Here is a 24,644-nt window from a genome sequence, read left to right on the forward strand (position 1 = left end):
TAATGAACCACGCTTATAATTGTTAAAAATAAGATAAATTTAAACGGATATGGATAATTATCCATTAACCCGCTTCACCTGACGGATATGGATATGGATGGATGAAAACTAAAAAAAATAAATGGATATGGATATGGATACGGCCTCACCCGATCCATATCCGATCCATTGCCATCCCTAGTCACAATAACTCACAAAATCATCATTCCCTTCAGGCAATGACAGTATAGGTGCCGTAGTTAGCTTTTTATTCAATAACTGAAACGCTTTCTCTTGTCATCCTTCCATTCAAATTTCTTCCCTTTATGCGTTAATGCAGTCAAGGGTTTTGCTATTCTGGAAAAGTCTTGGATGAACCTTCTGTAGTAACCAGCTAGTCCTAAAAACTGGCATATGTGTTTCGGAGTTTTCGGGGTTTCCCACTTTTCAACAGTTTCTATCTTTGCCGGATCCACCTTAATACCTTCTATGTGACCGAGGAATTGAACTTCTTCTAACCAAAATGCACACTTTGAAAACTTAGCGTACAATTCTTCCTTCCTCAATACTTCTAACACCTTTCTCAAATGTTCACCGTGTTCTTGGTCATTCTTTGAGTAAATAAGTATGTCATCAATGAAAACAATGACAAACTTGTCAAGGTATGGTCCACACACTCGGTTCATAATGTAGTGACCCGAACTTTTCCATGTTTATATATATTAATTGAGATTGATGTTTACATGATTAAATGTTTCCAACATGTTAAGCAATCAAACTTGTTAAGACTTGATTAATTGAAATAGGTTTCATATAGACAATTGACCACCCAAGTTGACCGGTGATTCACGAACGTTAAAACTTGTAAAAACTATACGATGACATATATATGGTTATATATATAGTTAACATGTTTTTATTATAAGTATGTATCTCATTAGGTATTTTAACAATGAGTTATATACATAAAAATGAGACTATTAATTTAAGAAACTCGAAAACGATATATATAACGATTATCGTTATAACAACGTCTTACTAGGTACATATGAATCATATTAAGATATTGATACACTTGGTTAATTATGTTAAATGATAAGTAAATATATTATTAAGTGTATTAACAATGAAATACATATGTAAAAATAAGACTACTAACTTAATGATTTCGAAACGAGACATATATGTAACGTTTATCGTTGTAACGACATTTAATGTATATATATCATATTAAGAGATATTCGTACATCATAATATCATGATAATATAATAATTTAAAATCTCTTTTGATATTATAAACATTGGGTTAACAACATTTAACAAGATCGTTAACCTAAAGGTTTCAAAACAACACTTACATGTAACGACTAACGATGACTTAACGACTCAGTTAAAATGTATATACATGTAGTGTTTTAATATGTATTTATACACTTTTGAAAGACTTCAATACACTTATCAAAATACTTCTACTTAACAAAAATGCTTACAATTACATTCTCGTTCAGTTTCATCAACAATTCTACTCGTATGCACCCGTATTCGTACTCGTACAATACACAGCTTTTAGATGTATGTACTATTGGTATATACACTCCAATGATCAGCTCTTAGCAGCCCATGTGAGTCACCTAACACATGTGGGAACCATCATTTGGCAACTAGCATGAAATATCTCATAAGATTACAAAAATATGAGTAATCATTCATGACTTATTTACATGAAAACAAAATTACATATCCTTTATATCTAATCCATACACCAACGACCAAAAACACCTACAAACACTTTCATTCTTCAATTTTCTTCATCTAATTGAACTCTCTCAAGTTCTATCTTCAAGTTCTAAGTGTTCTTCATAAATTCCAAAAGTTCTAGTTTCATAAAATCAAGAATACTTTCAAGTTTGCTAGCTCACTTCCAATCTTGTAAGGTGATCATCCAACCTCAAGAAATCTTTGTTTCTTACAGTAGGTTATCATTCTAATACAAGGTAATAATCATATTCAAACTTTGGTTCAATTTCTATAACTATAACAATCTTATTTCAAGTGATGATCTTACTTGAACTTGTTTTCGTGTCATGATTTTGCTTCAAGAACTTTGAGCCATCCAAGGATCCATTGAAGCTAGATCCATTTTTCTCTTTTCCAGTAGGTTCATCCAAGGAACTTAAGGTAGTAATGATGTTCATAACATCATTCGATTCATACATATAAAGCTCTCTTATTCGAAGGTTTAAACTTGTAATCACTAGAACATAGTTTAGTTAATTCTAAACTTGTTCGCAAACAAAAGTTAATCCTTCTAACTTGACTTTTAAAATCAACTAAACACATGTTCTATATCTATATGATATGCTAACTTAATGATTTAAAACCTGGAAACACGAAAAACACCGTAAAACCGGATTTACGCCGTCGTAGTAACACCGCGGGCTGTTTTGGGTTAGTTAATTAAAAACTATGATAAACTTTGATTTAAAAGTTGTTATTCTGGGAAAATGATTTTTATTATGAACATGAAACTATATCCAAAAATTATGGTTAAACTCAAAGTGGAAGTATGTTTTCTAAAATGGTCATCTAGACGTCGTTCTTTCGATTGAAATGACTACCTTTACAAAAACGACTTGTAACTTATTTTTCCGACTATAAACCTATACTTTTCTGTTTAGATTCATAAAATAGAGTTCAATATGAAACCATAGCAATTTGATTCACTCAAAACGGATTTAAAATGAAGAAGTTATGGGTAAAACAAGATTGGATAATTTTTCTCATTTTAGCTACGTGAAAAATTGGTAACAAATCTATTCCAACCATAACTTAATCAACTTGTATTGTATATTATGTAATCTTGAGATACCATAGACACGTATACAATGTTTCGACCTATCATGTCGACACATCTATATATATTTCGGAACAACCATAGACACTCTATATGTGAATGTTGGAGTTAGCTATACAGGGTTGAGGTTGATTCCAAAATATATATAGTTTGAGTTGTGATCAATACTGAGATACGTATACACTGGGTCGTGGATTGATTCAAGATAATAATTATCGATTTATTTCTGTACATCTAACTGTGGACAACTAGTTGTAGGTTACTAACGAGGACAGCTGACTTAATAAACTTAAAACATCAAAATATATTAAAAGTGTTGTAAATATATTTTGAACATACTTTGATATATATGTATATATTGTTATAGGTTCGTGAATCAACCAGTGGCCAAGTCTTACTTCCCGACGAAGTAAAAATCTGTGAAAGTGAGTTATAGTCCCACTTTTAAAATCTAATATTTTTGGGATGAGAATACATGCAGGTTTTATAAATGATTTACAAAATAGACACAAGTACGTGAAACTACATTCTATGGTTGAATTATCGAAATCGAATATGCCCCTTTTTATTAAGTCTGGTAATCTAAGAATTAGGGAACAGACACCCTAATTGACGCGAATCCTAAAGATAGATCTATTGGGCCTAACAAACCCCATCCAAAGTACCGGATGCTTTAGTACTTCGAAATTTATATCATATCCGAAGGGTGTCCCGGAATGATGGGGATATTCTTATATATGCATCTTGTTATTGTCGGTTACCAGGTGTTCACCATATGAATGATTTTTATCTCTATGTATGGGATGTGTATTGAAATATGAAATCTTGTGGTCTATTGTTACGATTTGATATATATAGGTTAAACCTATAACTCACCAACATTTTTGTTGACGTTTTAAGCATGTTTATTCTCAGGTGATTATTAAGAGCTTCCGCTGTCGCATACTTAAATAAGGACAAGATTTGGAGTCCATGCTTGTATGATATTGTGTAAAAACTGCATTCAAGAAACTTATTTTGTTGTAACATATTTGTATTGTAAACCATTATGTAATGGTCGTGTGTAAACAGGATATATTAGATTATCATTATTTGATAATCTACGTAAAGCTTTTTAAACCTTTATTGATGAAATAAAGGTTATGGTTTGTTTAAAAATGAATGCAGTCTTTGAAAAACGTCTCATATAGAGGTCAAAACCTCGCAACGAAATCAATTAATATGGAACGTTTTTAATCAATAAGAACGGGACATTTCAGTTGGTATCCGAGCGTTGGTCTTAGAGAACCAGAAAATTTGCATTAGTGTGTCTTATCGAGTTTGTTAGGATGCATTAGTGAGTCTGGACTTCGACCGTGTTTTCTTTAAAAATGATTGCTTAACATTTTTGTTGGAAACTATATATTTTTAACATATGAATATTATGTGATATATTAATCTCTTAACGTGTTTGATATTATGTGATAGATGTCTACCTCTAGAACAAGTCCCATTGACTCACCTAATAATAATGAAGAGTCAAATGTAAATTGGAATGATTTGTGGACTGATTCACAAGTTCCCGAAGAGGAACCGGAAGAAGAGTCGGAACCGGAAGAAGAATCGGAACCGGAAGAAGAATCGGAACCGGATGAAGAAATAGAACCGGTGGGGGAAATAATAAAACGGTTAAGTAAAAGAAAATCCTCAACCAACCGACCAAAGTTAATTATGGTCAATGGTGTTTCCGCCAAGGAAGCAAAATATTGGGAGGATTACCAATTCTCCGATGAATCGGATTTCGACGAGAATTCCGATGATGTTATAGAAATTACCCCAACTGAATTTAAAAAGGCAAAAGAAAATAATAAGGGAAAGGGCATAAAAATAGAGAAATCTAATTCCAACCCCGATGAACTTTATATGTATCGTCAACCCCCGAAGTCCTTAAGTTGTAACAATGACCCGGGAACCTCTAAACCACCAGGTTTTTCTAAACCAATGTGGATCACGACGGCTCGTATTAGGGGAACATCATATATCCCTAGAAACTTGGCAAAACGAACCAAAACTGAAGAAGAAGAAACGAGCGAGTCGGAATAAGATAGTTGTATTCGTGTGGTGTAATATATGTAATATAGTGTTCGTATGCTTTATGATATATGTAAAAATTGCTTGTATTAATAAGTATTTTTTTTATGAATCTAACTCTTGTCTATTTTACAGTTTAAAAACACAAAATGGATAGACAACCCAATATTTTAAGAGACCTACCCGGAGACATGATTGATGAAATCTTGTCTAGAGTCGGCCAGAATTCCTCGGCACAACTATTTAAGGCGAGATCAGTTTGTAAGACATTCGAAGAACGTTCCAAGAATGTCTTGGTTTATAAGAGACTTTCGTTTGAAAGATGGGGGATATCACATTGGGAAACCCATAAGTTACGATGTGTTTACTTTGACGCATATATTGCGGGGAACCCAAATGCTATTTTACGCAACGGGTTAAGAAATTATTTTGACTCAATATATCCGAATATTGGACTTCGTGATTTAGAAAAAGCGGCTAACATGCAACATAAAGAAGCATGTTATGCTTACGGATTAGTAATGTTCGCTTCTCACCAAAGTGAGAACAAGAACATCGGGCTACAACTATTAAACAAAACGTTTCCACAAGTGACGGAGTCGGTAATTGGGGTAAGAAATGAGGTTTTTAGATTATTACGGGACTGTTGGACATTACGTAACCCTCGTCCCTTTGATGACGCTACAACACGCTGTCTTATCAACGGCCATAACGATTATGTTGCACAAGACCAAGGATGGGAAGTAGTCCTAGTAAAACCAGAATGCATGACTTGTTTCTGGACGTATGAATTACGTGTCTTTATTGCCTTTGCTGAACGACTTGTGTACTAGCTAGAATTATCTTCACAACTATCTTGTATCAAAGTTATTGTGTGCTATATTTCATGCTTTATGTAAAATAAGCGGTATTGTAAGTTTGTAAAATATTGTATAAAAGTTTGAACGCGAAATATTATTATAATCAGTTTTTCATATAGAATTGTAGTAGTTGAATTGTATATTAGCTACTAAGTATGAACTTAACGGGTAGGTACTACCCGAATTTAAACTTATAAAACGCTAATATGAAGAAAAAGCTTTTATAAATGAGTTCATATTATGCTACGAAATACTATTAACTACTCTTAATATTCTGTATGATTAACTTGTTCCATTTAACTATTTTGAAGGAAATGGCACCGACTACTCGACACACCGTGAATATGAATGAAGAGGAATTCCGTACTTTTCTAGCTTCAAACATAGCCGCAGTACAGGCTGCGCTACATACCAACAATAACCTTGGATCTAGCAGTACAGGAAATCGTGTAGGATGCACCTACAAAGAATTCACTGCCTGCAAACCTTTGGAATTTGATGGAACCGAAGGACCAATCGGATTAAAACGGTGGACCGAGAAGGTCGAATCGGTGTTTGCCATAAGTAAGTGTACTGAAGAGGACAAAGTGAAGTACGCTACACATACCTTCACAGGTTCTGCGTTAACATGGTGGAATACCTATCTAGAGCAAGTAGGACAAGACGATGCGTACGCACTACCGTGGTCAGCATTCAAGCACTTGATGAACGAGAAGTACCGTCCCAGAACCGAGGTCAATAAGCTCAAGACAGAACTTAGAGGGTTACGAACCCAAGGATTTGATATTACCACGTACGAAAGACGATTCACAGAATTGTGCCTATTGTGTCCGGGAGCATTCGAAGATGAGGAAGAGAAGATCGACGCGTTTGTGAAAGGATTACCGGAAAGAATCCAAGAAGATATAAGTTCACACGAGCCCGCCTCCATACAACAGGCATGTAGAATGGCTCACAAACTAGTGAACCAGATTGAAGAAAGAATTAAAGAACAGACTGCTGAAGAGGCCAATGTGAAGCAAGTCAAAAGAAAGTGGGAGGAAAACGGTGATAAGAATCACCAATACAACAACAACAGCAATTACAACAATAATCGCAACAATTATCCCAACAATCGCAACATCAATCGCAACTACAACAAACGGCCCAACAACAACAACAACAACAACAGCAACTACAACAATCATCCCAACAACAATAATAACCGCAACAACAACAACAATCAGAAGCAACTATGCCAAAGGTGTGAAAAGAATCACTCGGGGTTCTGCACCAAATTTTGCAACAAGTGTAAAAGAAATGGTCATAGCGCGGCGAAGTGTGAGGTCTACGGACCAGGGGTTAATAGAACGAAAGGAACAAATGGTGTCGGAACGAGTAATGGCGGAGCAAGTAGTGTCGGAGCAAGTTATGCCAATGTAGTTTGTTATAAATGTGGAAAACCAGGCCACATTATTAGAAATTGCCCGAACCAGGAGAACACGAATGGACAAGGCCGTGGAAGAGTTTTCAATATTAATGCGGTAGAGGCACAGGAAGACCCGGAGCTTGTTACGGGTACGTTTCTTATTGACAATAAATCTGCTTACGTTTTATTTGATTCGGGTGCGGATAGAAGCTATATGAGTAGAGATTTTTGTGCTAAATTAAGTTGTCCATTGACGCCTTTGGATAGTAAATTTTTACTCGAATTAGCAAATGGTAAATTAATTTCAGCAGATAATATATGTCGGAATCGAGAAATTAAACTGGTTAGCGAAACATTTAAGATTGATTTGATACCAGTAGAGTTAGGGAGTTTTGATGTGATAATCGGTATGGACTGGTTGAAAGAAGTGAAAGCGGAGATCGTTTGTTACAAAAATGCAATTCGCATTATACGAGAAAAAGGAAAACCCTTAATGGTGTACGGAGAAAAGGGCAACACGAAGCTACATCTTATTAGTAATTTGAAGGCACAAAAACTAATAAGAAAAGGTTGTTATGCTGTTCTAGCACACGTCGAGAAAGTACAAACTGAAGAAAAGAGCATCAATGATGTTCCCATTGCAAAAGAATTTCCCGATGTATTTCCGAAAGAATTACCGGGATTACCCCCACATCGATCCGTTGAATTTCAAATAGATCTTGTACCAGGAGCTGCACCAATAGCTCGTGCTCCTTACAGACTCGCACCCAGCGAGATGAAAGAACTGCAAAGCCAATTACAAGAACTTTTAGAGCGTGGTTTCATTCGACCAAGCACATCACCGTGGGGAGCTCCTGTTTTGTTTGTCAAGAAGAAAGATGGTACATTTAGGTTGTGTATCGACTACCGAGAGTTGAACAAACTTACCATCAAGAACCGCTACCCACTACCGAGAATCGACGACTTATTTGATCAACTACAAGGCTCGTCTGTTTATTCAAAGATTGACTTACGTTCCGGGTATCATCAAATGCGGGTGAAAGAAGATGATATTCCAAAGACTGCTTTCAGAACACGTTACGGTCATTACGAGTTTATGGTCATGCCGTTTGGTTTAACTAATGCACCAGCTGTGTTCATGGACCTTATGAACCGAGTGTGTGGACCATACCTTGACAAGTTTGTCATTGTTTTCATTGATGACATACTTATTTACTCAAAGAATGACCAAGAACACGGTGAACATTTGAGAAAGGTGTTAGAAGTATTGAGGAAGGAAGAATTGTACGCTAAGTTTTCAAAGTGTGCATTTTGGTTGGAAGAAGTTCAATTCCTCGGTCACATAGTGAACAAAGAAGGTATTAAGGTGGATCCGGCAAAGATAGAAACTGTTGAAAAGTGGGAAACCCCGAAAACTCCGAAACACATACGCCAGTTTTTAGGATTAGCTGGTTACTACAGAAGGTTCATCCAAGACTTTTCCAGAATAGCAAAACCCTTGACTGCATTAACGCATAAAGGGAAGAAATTTGAATGGAATGATGAACAAGAGAAAGCGTTTCAGTTATTGAAGAAAAAGCTAACTACGGCACCTATATTGTCATTGCCTGAAGGGAATGATGATTTTGTGATTTATTGTGATGCATCAAAGCAAGGTCTCGGTTGTGTATTAATGCAACGAACGAAGGTGATTGCTTATGCGTCTAGACAATTGAAGATTCACGAACAAAATTATACGACGCATGATTTGGAATTAGGCGCGGTTGTTTTTGCATTAAAGACTTGGAGGCACTACTTATATGGGGTCAAAAGTATTATATATACCGACCACAAAAGTCTTCAACACATATTTAATCAGAAACAACTGAATATGAGGCAGCGTAGGTGGATTGAATTATTGAATGATTACGACTTCGAGATTCGTTACCACCCGGGGAAGGCAAATGTGGTAGCCGATGCCTTGAGCAGGAAGGACAGAGAACCCATTCGAGTAAAATCTATGAATATAATGATTCATAATAACCTTACTACTCAAATAAAGGAGGCGCAACAAGGAGTTTTAAAAGAGGGAAATTTAAAGGATGAAATACCCAAAGGATCGGAGAAGCATCTTAATATTCGGGAAGACGGAACCCGGTATAGGGCTGAAAGGATTTGGGTACCAAAATTTGGAGATATGAGAGAAATGGTACTTAGAGAAGCTCATAAAACCAGATACTCAATACATCCTGGAACGGGGAAGATGTACAAGGATCTCAAGAAACATTTTTGGTGGCCGGGTATGAAAGCCGATGTTGCTAAATACGTAGGAGAATGTTTGACGTGTTCTAAGGTCAAAGCTGAGCATCAGAAACCATCAGGTCTACTTCAACAACCCGAAATCCCGGAATGGAAATGGGAAAACATTACCATGGATTTCATCACTAAATTGCCAAGGACTGCAAGTGGTTTTGATACTATTTGGGTAATAGTTGATCGTCTCACCAAATCAGCACACTTCCTACCAATAAGAGAAGATGACAAGATGGAGAAGTTAGCACGACTGTATTTGAAGGAAGTCGTCTCCAGACATGGAATACCAATCTCTATTATCTCTGATAGGGATGGCAGATTTATTTCAAGATTCTGGCAGACATTACAGCAAGCATTAGGAACTCGTCTAGACATGAGTACTGCCTATCATCCACAAACTGATGGGCAGAGCGAAAGGACGATACAAACGCTTGAAGACATGCTACGAGCATGTGTTATTGATTTCGGAAACAGTTGGGATCGACATCTACCGTTAGCAGAATTTTCCTACAACAACAGCTACCATTCAAGCATTGAGATGGCGCCGTTTGAAGCACTTTATGGTAGAAAGTGCAGGTCTCCGATTTGTTGGAGTGAGGTGGGGGATAGACAGATTACGGGTCCGGAGATTATACAAGAAACTACCGAGAAGATCATCCAAATTCAACAACGGTTGAAAACCGCCCAAAGTCGACAAAAGAGCTACGCTGACATTAAAAGAAAAGATATAGAATTTGAAATTGGAGAGATGGTCATGCTTAAAGTTTCACCTTGGAAAGGCGTTGTTCGATTTGGTAAACGAGGGAAATTAAATCCAAGGTATATTGGACCATTCAAGATTATTGATCGTGTCGGACCAGTAGCTTACCGACTTGAGTTACCTCAACAACTCGCGGCTGTACATAACACTTTCCACGTCTTGAATTTGAAGAAATGTTTTGCTAAAGAAGATCTCACTATTCCGTTAGATGAAATCCAAATCAACGAAAAACTCCAATTCATCGAAGAACCCGTCGAAACAATGGATCGTGAGGTTAAAAGACTTAAGCAAAACAAGATACCAATTGTTAAGGTTCGATGGAATGCTCGTAGAGGACCCGAGTTCACCTGGGAGCGTGAAGATCAGATGAAGAAGAAATACCCGCATCTATTTCCAGAAGATTCGTCAACACCTTCAACAGCTTAAAATTTCGGGACGAAATTTATTTAACGGGTAGGTACTGTAGTGACCCGAACTTTTCCATGTTTATATATATTAATTGAGATTGATGTTTACATGATTAAATGTTTCCAACATGTTAAGCAATCAAACTTGTTAAGACTTGATTAATTGAAATAGGTTTCATATAGACAATTGACCACCCAAGTTGACCGGTGATTCACGAACGTTAAAACTTGTAAAAACTATACGATGACATATATATGGTTATATATATAGTTAACATGTTTTTATTATAAGTATGTATCTCATTAGGTATTTTAACAATGAGTTATATACATAAAAATGAGACTATTAATTTAAGAAACTCGAAAACGATATATATAACGATTATCGTTATAACAACGTCTTACTAGGTACATATGAATCATATTAAGATATTGATACACTTGGTTAATTATGTTAAATGATAAGTAAATATATTATTAAGTGTATTAACAATGAAATACATATGTAAAAATAAGACTACTAACTTAATGATTTCGAAACGAGACATATATGTAACGTTTATCGTTGTAACGACATTTAATGTATATATATCATATTAAGAGATATTCGTACATCATAATATCATGATAATATAATAATTTAAAATCTCTTTTGATATTATAAACATTGGGTTAACAACATTTAACAAGATCGTTAACCTAAAGGTTTCAAAACAACACTTACATGTAACGACTAACGATGACTTAACGACTCAGTTAAAATGTATATACATGTAGTGTTTTAATATGTATTTATACACTTTTGAAAGACTTCAATACACTTATCAAAATACTTCTACTTAACAAAAATGCTTACAATTACATTCTCGTTCAGTTTCATCAACAATTCTACTCGTATGCACCCGTATTCGTACTCGTACAATACACAGCTTTTAGATGTATGTACTATTGGTATATACACTCCAATGATCAGCTCTTAGCAGCCCATGTGAGTCACCTAACACATGTGGGAACCATCATTTGGCAACTAGCATGAAATATCTCATAAGATTACAAAAATATGAGTAATCATTCATGACTTATTTACATGAAAACAAAATTACATATCCTTTATATCTAATCCATACACCAACGACCAAAAACACCTACAAACACTTTCATTCTTCAATTTTCTTCATCTAATTGAACTCTCTCAAGTTCTATCTTCAAGTTCTAAGTGTTCTTCATAAATTCCAAAAGTTCTAGTTTCATAAAATCAAGAATACTTTCAAGTTTGCTAGCTCACTTCCAATCTTGTAAGGTGATCATCCAACCTCAAGAAATCTTTGTTTCTTACAGTAGGTTATTATTCTAATACAAGGTAATAATCATATTCAAACTTTGGTTCAATTTCTATAACTATAACAATCTTATTTCAAGTGATGATCTTACTTGAACTTGTTTTCGTGTCATGATTTTGCTTCAAGAACTTTGAGCCATCCAAGGATCCATTGAAGCTAGATCCATTTTTCTCTTTTCCAGTAGGTTCATCCAAGGAACTTAAGGTAGTAATGATGTTCATAACATCATTCGATTCATACATATAAAGCTATCTTATTCGAAGGTTTAAACTTGTAATCACTAGAACATAGTTTAGTTAATTCTAAACTTGTTCGCAAACAAAAGTTAATCCTTCTAACTTGACTTTTAAAATCAACTAAACACATGTTCTATATCTATATGATATGCTAACTTAATGATTTAAAACCTGGAAACACGAAAAACACCGTAAAACCGGATTTACGCCGTCGTAGTAACACCGCGGGCTGTTTTGGGTTAGTTAATTAAAAACTATGATAAACTTTGATTTAAAAGTTGTTATTCTGGGAAAATGATTTTTATTATGAACATGAAACTATATCCAAAAATTATGGTTAAACTCAAAGTGGAAGTATGTTTTCTAAAATGGTCATCTAGACGTCGTTCTTTCGATTGAAATGACTACCTTTACAAAAACGACTTGTAACTTATTTTTCCGACTATAAACCTATACTTTTCTGTTTAGATTCATAAAATAGAGTTCAATATGAAACCATAGCAATTTGATTCACTCAAAACGGATTTAAAATGAAGAAGTTATGGGTAAAACAAGATTGGATAATTTTTCTCATTTTAGCTACGTGAAAAATTGGTAACAAATCTATTCCAACCATAACTTAATCAACTTGTATTGTATATTATGTAATCTTGAGATACCATAGACACGTATACAATGTTTCGACCTATCATGTCGACACATCTATATATATTTCGGAACAACCATAGACACTCTATATGTGAATGTTGGAGTTAGCTATACAGGGTTGAGGTTGATTCCAAAATATATATAGTTTGAGTTGTGATCAATACTGAGATACGTATACACTGGGTCGTGGATTGATTCAAGATAATAATTATCGATTTATTTCTGTACATCTAACTGTGGACAACTAGTTGTAGGTTACTAACGAGGACAGCTGACTTAATAAACTTAAAACATCAAAATATATTAAAAGTGTTGTAAATATATTTTGAACATACTTTGATATATATGTATATATTGTTATAGGTTCGTGAATCAACCAGTGGCCAAGTCTTACTTCCCGACGAAGTAAAAATCTGTGAAAGTGAGTTATAGTCCCACTTTTAAAATCTAATATTTTTGGGATGAGAATACATGCAGGTTTTATAAATGATTTACAAAATAGACACAAGTACGTGAAACTACATTCTATGGTTGAATTATCGAAATCGAATATGCCCCTTTTTATTAAGTCTGGTAATCTAAGAATTAGGGAACAGACACCCTAATTGACGCGAATCCTAAAGATAGATCTATTGGGCCTAACAAACCCCATCCAAAGTACCGGATGCTTTAGTACTTCGAAATTTATATCATATCCGAAGGGTGTCCCGGAATGATGGGGATATTCTTATATATGCATCTTGTTATTGTCGGTTACCAGGTGTTCACCATATGAATGATTTTTATCTCTATGTATGGGATGTGTATTGAAATATGAAATCTTGTGGTCTATTGTTACGATTTGATATATATAGGTTAAACCTATAACTCACCAACATTTTTGTTGACGTTTTAAGCATGTTTATTCTCAGGTGATTATTAAGAGCTTCCGCTGTCGCATACTTAAATAAGGACAAGATTTGGAGTCCATGCTTGTATGATATTGTGTAAAAACTGCATTCAAGAAACTTATTTTGTTGTAACATATTTGTATTGTAAACCATTATGTAATGGTCGTGTGTAAACAGGATATATTAGATTATCATTATTTGATAATCTACGTAAAGCTTTTTAAACCTTTATTGATGAAATAAAGGTTATGGTTTGTTTAAAAATGAATGCAGTCTTTGAAAAACGTCTCATATAGAGGTCAAAACCTCGCAACGAAATCAATTAATATGGAACGTTTTTAATCAATAAGAACGGGACATTTCACATAAGGTCCATGAACACAGCTGGTGCATTAGTTAAAACAAATGGCATGACCATAAACTCGTAATGACCGTAACGTGTTCTGAAAGCAGTCTTTGGAATATCATCTTCTTTCACCCGCATTTGATGATACCCGGAACGTAAGTCAATCTTTGAATAAACAGACGAGCCTTGTAGTTAATCAAATAAGTCATCGATTCTCAGTAGTGGGTAGCAGTTCTTGATGGTAAGTTTGTTCAACTCTCGGTAGTTGATACACAACCTGAATGTACCATCTTTCTTCTTGACAAACAAAACAGGAGCTCCCCACGGTGATGTGCTTGGTCAAATGAAACCACGCTCTAAAAGTTCTTGTAATTGGCTTTGCAGTTCTTTCATCTCACTGGGTGCGAGTCTGTAAGGAGCACGAGCTATTGGTGTAGCTCCTGGTACAAGATCTATTTCAAATTCAACGGATCGATGTGGGGGTAATCCCAGTAATTCTTTCAAAAATACATCGGGAAATTCTTTTGCGACAGGAACATCATTGATGCTCTTTTTTTCAGTTTGTACTTTCTCAACGTGTGCTAGAACAGCATAGCCAACCTTTTCTTATTAGTTTTTGTGCCTTCAAATTACTAATAAGATGTAGCTTCGTGTTGCCCTTTTCTCCGTACACCATTAAGGGTTTTCCTTTTTCTCGTATAATGCGAATTGTATTTTTGTAACAAACGATCTCTGCTTTCACTTCTTTCAACCAGTCCATACCGATTATCACATCAAAACTCCCTAACTCTACTGGTATACAGTCAATCTTAAATGTTTCGCTAACAAGTTTAATTTCTCGATTCCGACATATATTATCTGCTGAAATTAATTTACCATTTGCTAATTCGAGTAAAAATTTACTATCCAAAGGCGTCAATGGACAACTTAATTTAGCACAAAAATCTCTACTCATATAGCTTCTATCCGCACCCGAATCAAATAAAACGTAAGCAGATTTATTGTCAATAAGAAACGTACCCGTAACAAGCTCTGGGTCTTCCTGTGCCTCTGCCGCATTAATATTGAAAACTCTTCCGCGGCCTTGTCCATTCGTGTTCTCCTGGTTCGGGCAATTTCTAATAATGTGGCCCGATTTTCCACATTTATAACAAACTACATTGGCATAACTTGCTCTGACACTACTTGCTCCGCCATTACTCGTTTCGACACCATTTGTTCCTTTCGTTCTGTTAACCCCTGGTCCGTAGACTTCACACTTCGCCGTGCTATGACCATTTCTTTTACACTTGTTGCAAAATTTTGGTGCAGAACTCCGAGTGATACTTTTCACACCTTTGGCATAGCTGCTTCTGATTGTTGTTGTTGTTGCGGTTATTATTGTTGTTGGGATGATTGTTGTAGTTGATGTTATTGTTGTTGTTGTTGTTGTTGTTGTTGTTGTTGTTGTTGTTATTGGGCCGTTTGTTGTAGTTGCGCTTGATGTTGCGATTGTTGGGATAGTTGTTGCGATTATTGTTGTAATTGCTGTTGTTGTTGTATTGGGGATTCTTATCACCATTTTGTTCCCACTTTCTTTTAACTTGCTTCACATTGGCCTCTTCAGCAGTCTGTTCTTTAATTCTTTCTTCATTCTGGTTCACTAGTTTGTGAGCCATTCTACATGCCTGTTGTATGGAGGCGGGCTCGTATGAACTTATATCTTCTTGGATTCTTTCCGGTGATCCTTTCACAAACGCGTCGATCTTCTCTTTCTCATCTTCGAACGCTCCCGGACACAATAGGCATAATTCTGTGAATCTTCTTTCGTACGTGGTAATATCAAATCCTTGGGTTCGTAACCCTCTAAGTTCTGTCTTGAGTTTATTGACCTCGGTTCTGAGACGGTACTTCTCGTTCATCAAGTGCTTGAATGCTGACCACGGTAGTGCGTAAGCATCATCTTGTCCCACTTGCTCTAGATAGGTATTCCACCATGTTAACGCAGAACCTATGAAGGTATGCGTAGCGTACTTGACTTGTGTACTAGCTAGAATTATCTTCACAACTATCTTGTATCAAAGTTATTGTGTGCTATATTTCATGCTTTATGTAAAATAAGCGGTATTGTAAGTTTGTAAAATATTGTATAAAAGTTTGAACGCGAAATATTATTATAATCAGTTTTTCATATAGAATTGTAGTAGTTGAATTGTATATTAGCTACTAAGTATGAACTTAACGGGTAGGTACTACCCGAATTTAAACTTATAAAATGCTACTATGAAGAAAAAGCTTTTATAAATGAGTTCATATTATGCTACGAAATACTATTAACTAATCTTAATATTCTGTATGATTAACTTGTTCCATTTGACTATTTTGAAGGAAATGGCACCGACTACTCGACACACCGTGAATATGAATGAAGAGGAATTCCGTACTTTTCTAGCTTCAAACATAGCCGCAGTACAGGCTGCGCTACATACCAACAATAACTTTAGATCTAGCAGTACAGGAAATCGTGTAGGATGCACCTACAAAGAATTCACTGCCTGCAAACCTTTGGAATTTGATGGAACCGAAGGACCGATCGGATTGAAACGGTGGACCGAGAAGGTCGAATCAGTGTTTGCCATAAGTAAGTGTACTGAAGAGGACAAAGTGAAGTACGCTACGCATACCTTCACAGGTTCTGCGTTAACATGGTGGAATACCTATCTAGAGCAAGTGGGACAAGATGATGCGTACGCACTACCGTGGTCAGCATTCAAGCACTTGATGAACGAGAAGTACCGTCCCAGAACCGAGGTCAATAAGCTCAAGACAGAACTTAGAGGGTTACGAACCCAAGGATTTGATATTACCACGTACGAAAGATGATTCACAAAATTGTGCCTATTGTGTCCGGTAGCGTTCAAAGATGAGGAAGAGAAGATCGACGCGTTTGTGAAAGGATTACCGGAAAGAATCCAAGAAGATATAAGTTCACACGAGCCCGCCTCCATATAACAGGCATGCAGAATGGCTCACAAACTAGTTAACCAGATTGAGGAAAGAATTAAAGAACAGATGGCTGAAGAGGCCAATGTGAAGCAAGTCAAAAGAAAGTGGGAGGAAAACGGTGATAAGAATCACCAATACAACAACAACAGCAATTACAATAATAATCGCAACAATTATCCCAACAATCGCAACATCAATCGCAACTACAACAAACGGCCCAACAACAACAACAATAACAACACCAACAACAACAACGACGACAACAACAACAACAACAACAACAACAACAACAACAACAACAACAACAACAACAACAGCAACTACAACAATCGTCCCAACAACAATAACAACCGCAACAACAACAACAATCAGAAGCAGCTATGCCAAAGGTGTGAAAAGTATCACTCGGGGTTCTGCACCAAATTTTGCAACAAGTGTAAAATAAATGGTCATAGCGCGGTGAAGTGTGAAGTCTACGGACCAGGGGTTAACTGAACGAAAGGAACAAATGGTGTCGGAACGAGTAATGGCGGAGCAAGTAGTGTCGGAGCAAGATATGCCAATGTAGTTTGTTATAAATGTGGAAAACCGGGCCACATTATAAGAAATTGCCCGAACCAGGAGAACACGAATGGACAAGGCCGCGGAAGAGTTTTCAATATTAATGCGGCAAAGGCACAGGAAGACCCGGAGCTTGTTAAGGGTACGTTTCTTATTGACAATAAATCTGCTTACGTTTTATTTGATTCGGGTGCGGATAGAAGCTATATGAATAGAGATTTTTGTGCTAAATTAAGTTGTCCATTGACGCCATTGGATAGTAAATTTTTACTCGAATTAGCAAATGGTAAACTAATTTCAGCAGATAATATATGTCGGAATCGAGAAATTAAACTGGTTAGCGAAACATTTAAGATTGACTTGATACCAGTAGAGTTAGGGAGTTTTGATGTGATAATCGGTATGGACTGGTTGAAAGAAGTGAAAGCAGAGATCGTTTGTTACAAAAATGCAATTTGCATTATACGAGAAAAAGGAAAAAAAACCCTTAATGGTGTACGGAGAAAAGGGCAACACAAAGCTACATCTTATTAGTAATTTGAAGGCACAAAAACTAATAAGAAAAGGTTGCTATGCTATTCTAGCACACGTCGAGAAAGTACAAACTGAAGAAAAGAGCATCAATGATGTTCCCGTCACAAAAGAATTTCCCGATGTATTTCCGAAAGAATTATCGGGATTACCCCCACATCGATTCGTTGAATTTCAAATAGATCTTATACCAGGAGCTGCACCAATAGCTCGTTCTCCTTACAGACTCGCACCCAGCGAGATGAAAGAACTGCAAAGCCAATTACAAGAACTTTTAGAGCGTGGTTTCATTCGACCAAGCACATCTCCGTGGGGAGCTCCTGTTTTGTTTGTCAAGAAGAAAGATGGTACATTCAGGTTGTGTATCTACTACCGAGAGTTGAACAAACTTACCATCAAGAACCGCTACCCACTACCGAGAATCGACGACTTATTTGATCAACTACAAGGCTCGTCTGTTTATTCAAAGATTGACTTACGTTCCGGGTATCATCAAATGTGGGTTAAAGAAGATGATATTCCAAAGACTGCTTTCAGAACACGTTACGGTCATTACGAGTTTATGGTCATGCCGTTTGGTTTAGCTAATGCACCAGCTGTGTTCATGGACCTTATGAACCGAGTGTGTGGACCATACCTTGACAAGTTTGTCATTGTTTTCATTGATGACATACTTATTTACTCAAAGAATGACCAAGAACACGGTGAACATTTGAGAAAGGTGTTAGAAGTATTGAGGAAGGAAGAATTGTACGCTAAATTTTTAAAGTGTGCATTTTGGTTGGAAGAAGTTTAATTCCTCGGTCACATAGTGAACAAAAAAGGTATTAAGGTGGATCCGGCAAAGATAGAAACTGTTGAAAAGTGGGAAACCCCGAAAACTCCGAAACACATACGCCAGTTTTTAGGACTAGCTGGTGTAGTGACCCGAACTATTCCATGTTTATATATATATTAAATGAAATTGTTATTTACATGATTAAGTGTTTCCAACATGTTAAGCAATCAAACTTGTTAAGACTTGAATAATTGAAATAGGTTTCATATAGACAATTGACCACCCAAGTTTGTAGTGACCCGAACTTTTCCATGTTTATATATATATTAAATGAAATTGTTATTTACATGATTAAGTGTTTCCAACATGTTAAGCAATAAAACTTGTTAAGACTTGATTAATTGAAATAGGTTTCATATAGGCAATTGACCACCCAAGTTGACCGGTGATTCACGAACGTTAAAACTTGTAAAAACTATACGATGACATATATATGGTTATATATATAATTAACATGAGTTTATTATAAGTATGTATCTCATTAGGTATTTTAACAATGAGTTATATACATAAAAATGAGACTATTAATTTAAGAAACTCGAAAACGATATATATAACGATTATCGTTATAACAACGTCTTACTAGGTACATATGAATCATATTAAGATATTGATACACTTGGTTAATTATGTTAAATGATAAGTATATATATTATTAAGTGTATTAACAATGAAATACATATGTAAAAATAAGACTACTAACTTAATGATTTCGAAACGAGACATATATGTAACGATTATCGTTGTAACGACATTTAACTGTATATATATCATACTAAGATATATTATATATCATAATATCATGATAATATAACAATTTAACATCTCATTTGTTATAATAAACAATGGGTTAACAACATTCAACAAGATCGTTAACCTAAAGGTTTCAAAATAACATTTACATGTAACGACTAACGATGACTTAACGACTCAGTTAAAATGTATATACATGTAGTATTTTAATATGTATTCATACACTTTTGAAAGACTTCAAGACACTTATCTTCACAACTATCTTGTATCAAAGTTATTGTGTGCTATATTTCATGCTTTATGTAAAATAAGCGGTATTATAAGTTTGTAAAATATTGTATAAAAGTTTGAACGCGAAATATTATTATAATCAGTTTTTCATATAGAATTGTAGTAGTTGAATTGTATATTAGCTACTAAGTATGAACTTAACGGGTAGGTACTACCCGAATTTAAACTTATAAAACGCTAATATGAAGAAAAAGCTTTTATAAATGAGTTCATATTATGCTACGAAATACTATTAACTACTCTTAATATTCTGTATGATTAACTTGTTCCATTTGACTATTTTGAAGGAAATGGCACCGACTACTCGACACACCGTGAATATGAATGAAGAGGAATTCCGTACTTTTCTAGCTTCAAACATATCCGCAGTACAGGCTGCGCTACATACCAACAATAACCTTGGATCTAGCAGTACAGGAAATTGTGTAGGAAACACCTACAAAGAATTCACTGCCTGCAAACCTTTAGAATTTGATGGAACCGAAGGACCGATCGGATTGAAACGGTGGACCGAGAAGGTCGAATCGGTGTTTGCCATAAGTAAGTGTACTGAAGAGGACAAAGTGAAGTACGCTATGCATACCTTCACAGGTTCTGCGTTAACATGGTGGAATACCTATTTAGAGCAAGTGGGACAAGATGATGCGTACGCACTACCGTGGTCAGCATTCAAGCACTTGATGAACGAGAAGTACCGTCCCAGAACCGAGGTCAATAAGCTCAAGACAGAACTTAGAGGGTTACAAACCCAAGGATTTGATATTACCACGTACGAAAGACGATTCACAGAATTGTGCCTATTGTGTCCGGGAGAGTTCGAAGATGAGGAAGAGAAGATCGACGCGTTTGTGAAAGGATTACCGGTTCACATGAGCCCGCCTCCATACAACATGCATGTAGAATGGCTCACAAACTAGTGAACCAGATTGAGGAAAGAATTAAAGAACAGACGGCTGAAGAGGCCAATGTGAAGCAAGTCAAAAGAAAGTGGGAGGAAAACGGTGATAAGAATCACCAATACAACAACAACAGCAATTACAATAATAATCGCAACAATTATTCCAACAATTGCAACATCAATCGCAACTACAACAAACGGCCCAACAACAACAACAACAACAACAACAACAACAACAACAACAACAACAACAACAACAACAACAACAGCAACAACAACAACAATAACAACCGCAACAACAACAACAACAATCAGAAGCAGCTATGCCAAAGGTGTGAAAAGTATCACTCGGGGTTCTGCACCAAATTTTGCAACAAGTGTAAAAGAAATGGTCATAGCGCGGCGAAGTGTGATGTCTACGGACCAGGGGTTAACTGAACGAAAGGAACAAATGGTGTCGGAACGAGTAATGGCGGAGCAAGTAGTGTCGGAGCAAGTTATGCCAATGTAGTTTGTTATAAATGTGAAAAACTGGGCCACATTATTAGAAATTGCCCGAACCAGGAGAACACGAATGGACAAGGCCGCAAAAGAGTTTTCAATATTAATGCGGCAGAGGCACAGGAAGACCCGGAGCTTGTTACGGGTACGTTTCTTATTGACAATAAATCTGCTTACATTTTATTTGATTCGGGTGCGGATAAAAGCTATATGAGTAGAGATTTTTGTGCTAAATTAAGTTGTCCATTGACGCCGTTGGATAGTAAATTTTTACTCGAATTAGCAAATGGTAAATTAATTTCAGCAGATAATATATGTCGGAATCGAGAAATTAAACTGGTTAGCGAAACATTTAAGATTGACTTGATACCAGTAGAGTTAGGGAGTTTTGATGTAATAATCGGTATGGACTGGTTGAAAGAAGTGAAAGCAGAGATCGTTGTTACAAAAATGCAATTCGCATTATACGAGAAAAAGGAAAAAAACCCTTAATGGTGTACGGAGAAAAGGGCAACACAAAGCTACATCTTATTAGTAATTTGAAGGCATAAAAACTAATAAGAAAAGGTTGCTATGTTGTTCTAGCACACGTCGAGAAAGTACAAACTGAAGAAAAGAGCATCAATGATGTTCCCGTCGCAAAAGAATTTCCCGATGTATTTCCGAAAGATTTACCGGGACTACCTCCAAATCGATCTGTTGAATTTCAAATAGATCTTGTACCAGGAGCTGCACCAATAGCTCGTGCTCCTTATAGACTCGCACCCAGCGAGATGAAAGAACTGCAAAGCCAACTGCAAGAACTATTAGAACGTGGTTTCATTCGACCAAGCACATCACCATGGGGAGCTCCTGTTTTGTTTGTCAAGAAGAAGGATGGTACATTTAGGTTGTGTATTGACTACAGAGAGTTGAACAAACTTACCATCAAAAACCGTTATCCACTGCTGAGAATTGACGACTTATTTGATCAACTACAAGGCTCGTCGGTTTATTCGAAGATCGATTTACGTTCTGGATATCATCAAATGCGAGTAAAGGAGGATGATATTCCAAAAACTGCTTTTAGGACGCGTTATGGTCATTACGAGTTTATGGTTATGCCGTTTGGATTGACTAACGCACCAGCTGTGTTCATGGACCTTATGAACCGAGTGTGTGGGCCATATCTTGACAAGTTTGTCATTGTTTTCATCGATGACATACTTATTTACTCAAAGAATGATCAAGAGCATGAAGAACAATTGAGAAAAGTGCTAGAAGTATTGAGGAAAGAAAAACTGTACGCTAAGTTTTCAAAGTGTGCATTTTGGTTGGAAGAAGTTCAATTCCTCGGTCACATAGTGAACAAAGAAGGTATTCAGGTGGACCCGACAAAGATCGAAACCGTTGAAAAGTGGGAAACCCCAAAAACTCTGAAGCATATACGTCAATTTTTAGGATTGGCTGGTTACTATAGAAGATTCATCCAAGATTTCTCTAAAATAGCAAAACCCTTGACTGCATTAACACATAAAGGGAAGAAATTTGAATGGAAGGATGAACAAGAGAAGGCATTTCAATTATTGAAGAAAAAGCTAACTACGGCACCTATATTGTCATTGCCTGAAGGGAATGATGATTTTGTGATTTATTGTGACGCATCAAAGCAAGGTCTCGGTTGTGTATAAATGCAACGGGCGAAGGTGATTGCTTATGCGTCTAGACAATTGAAGATTCACGAGCAAAATTATATGACGCATGATTTGGAATTAGGCGCGGTTGTTTTTGCATTAAAGACTTGGAGGCACTACTTATATGGGGTCAAAAGTATTATATATACCGATCACAAAAGTCTTCAACACATATTTAATCAAAAACAACTGAATATGAGGCAGCGTAGGTGGATTAAATTGTTGAATGATTACGACTTTGAGATTCGTTACCACCCGGGGAAGGCAAATGTGGTAGCCGACGCCTTGAGCAGGAAGGACAGAGAACCCATTCGAGTAAAATCTATGAATATAATGATTCACAATAACCTTACTACTCAAATAAAGGAGGCGCAACAAGGAGTTTTAAAAGAAGGAAATTTAAAGGATGAAATACCCAAAGGATCGGAGAAGCATCTTAATATTCGGGAAGACGGAACCCGGTATAGGGCTGAAAGAATTTGGGTACCAAAATTTGGAGATATGAGAGAAATGGTACTTAGAGAAGCTCAAAAAACTAGATACTCAATACATCCTGGAACGGGGAAGATGTACAAGGATCTCAAGAAACATTTTTGGTGGCCGGGTATGAAAGCCGATGTTGCTAAATACGTAGGAGAATGTTTGATGTGTTCTAAGGTCAAAGCTGAGCATCAGAAACCATCAGGTCTACTTCTACAACCCGAAATCCCGGAATGGAAATGGGAAAATATTACCATAGATTTCATCACTAAATTGCCAGGACTGCAAGTGGTTTTGATACTATTTGGGTAATAGTTGATCGTCTCACCAAATCAGCACACTTCCTGCCAATAAGAGAAGATGACAAGATGGAGAAGTTAGCACGACTGTATTTGAAGGAAGTCGTCTCCAAACATGGAATACCAATCTCTATTATCTCTTATAGGGATGGCAGATTTATTTCAAGATTCTGGCAGACATTACAGCAAGCATTAGGAACTCGTCTAGACATGAGTACTGCCTATCATCCACAAACTGATGGACAGAGCGAAAGGACGATACAAAAGCTTGAAGACATACTACGAGCATGTGTTATTGATTTCGGAAACAGTTGGGATTGACATCTACCGTTAGCAGAATTTTCCTACAACAACAGCTACCATTCAAGCATTGAGATGGCGCCATTTGAAGCCCTTTATGGTAGAAAGTGCAGGTCTCCGATTTGTTGGAGTGAAGTGGGGGATAGACAGATTACGGGTCCGGAGATAATACAAGAAACTACCGAGAAAATCATCCAAATTCAACAAAGATTGAAAACCGCCCAGAGTCGACAAAAGAGCTACGCGGACAGTAAAAGAAAAGATATAGAGTTTGAAATTGGAGAAATGGTCATGCTTAAGGTTTCACCTTGGAAAGGCGTTGTTCGATTTGGTAAACGGGGGAAACTAAATCCAAGGTACATTGGACCATTCAAGATTATAGATCGTGTTGGACCAGTAGCATACCAACTGGAGCTACCTCAACAACTCGTGGTTGTACATAAC

The sequence above is a fragment of the Rutidosis leptorrhynchoides genome, chromosome 7, assembly GCF_046630445.1.
Source record: "Rutidosis leptorrhynchoides isolate AG116_Rl617_1_P2 chromosome 7, CSIRO_AGI_Rlap_v1, whole genome shotgun sequence".
NCBI classification, from domain to species: domain Eukaryota; kingdom Viridiplantae; phylum Streptophyta; class Magnoliopsida; order Asterales; family Asteraceae; genus Rutidosis; species Rutidosis leptorrhynchoides.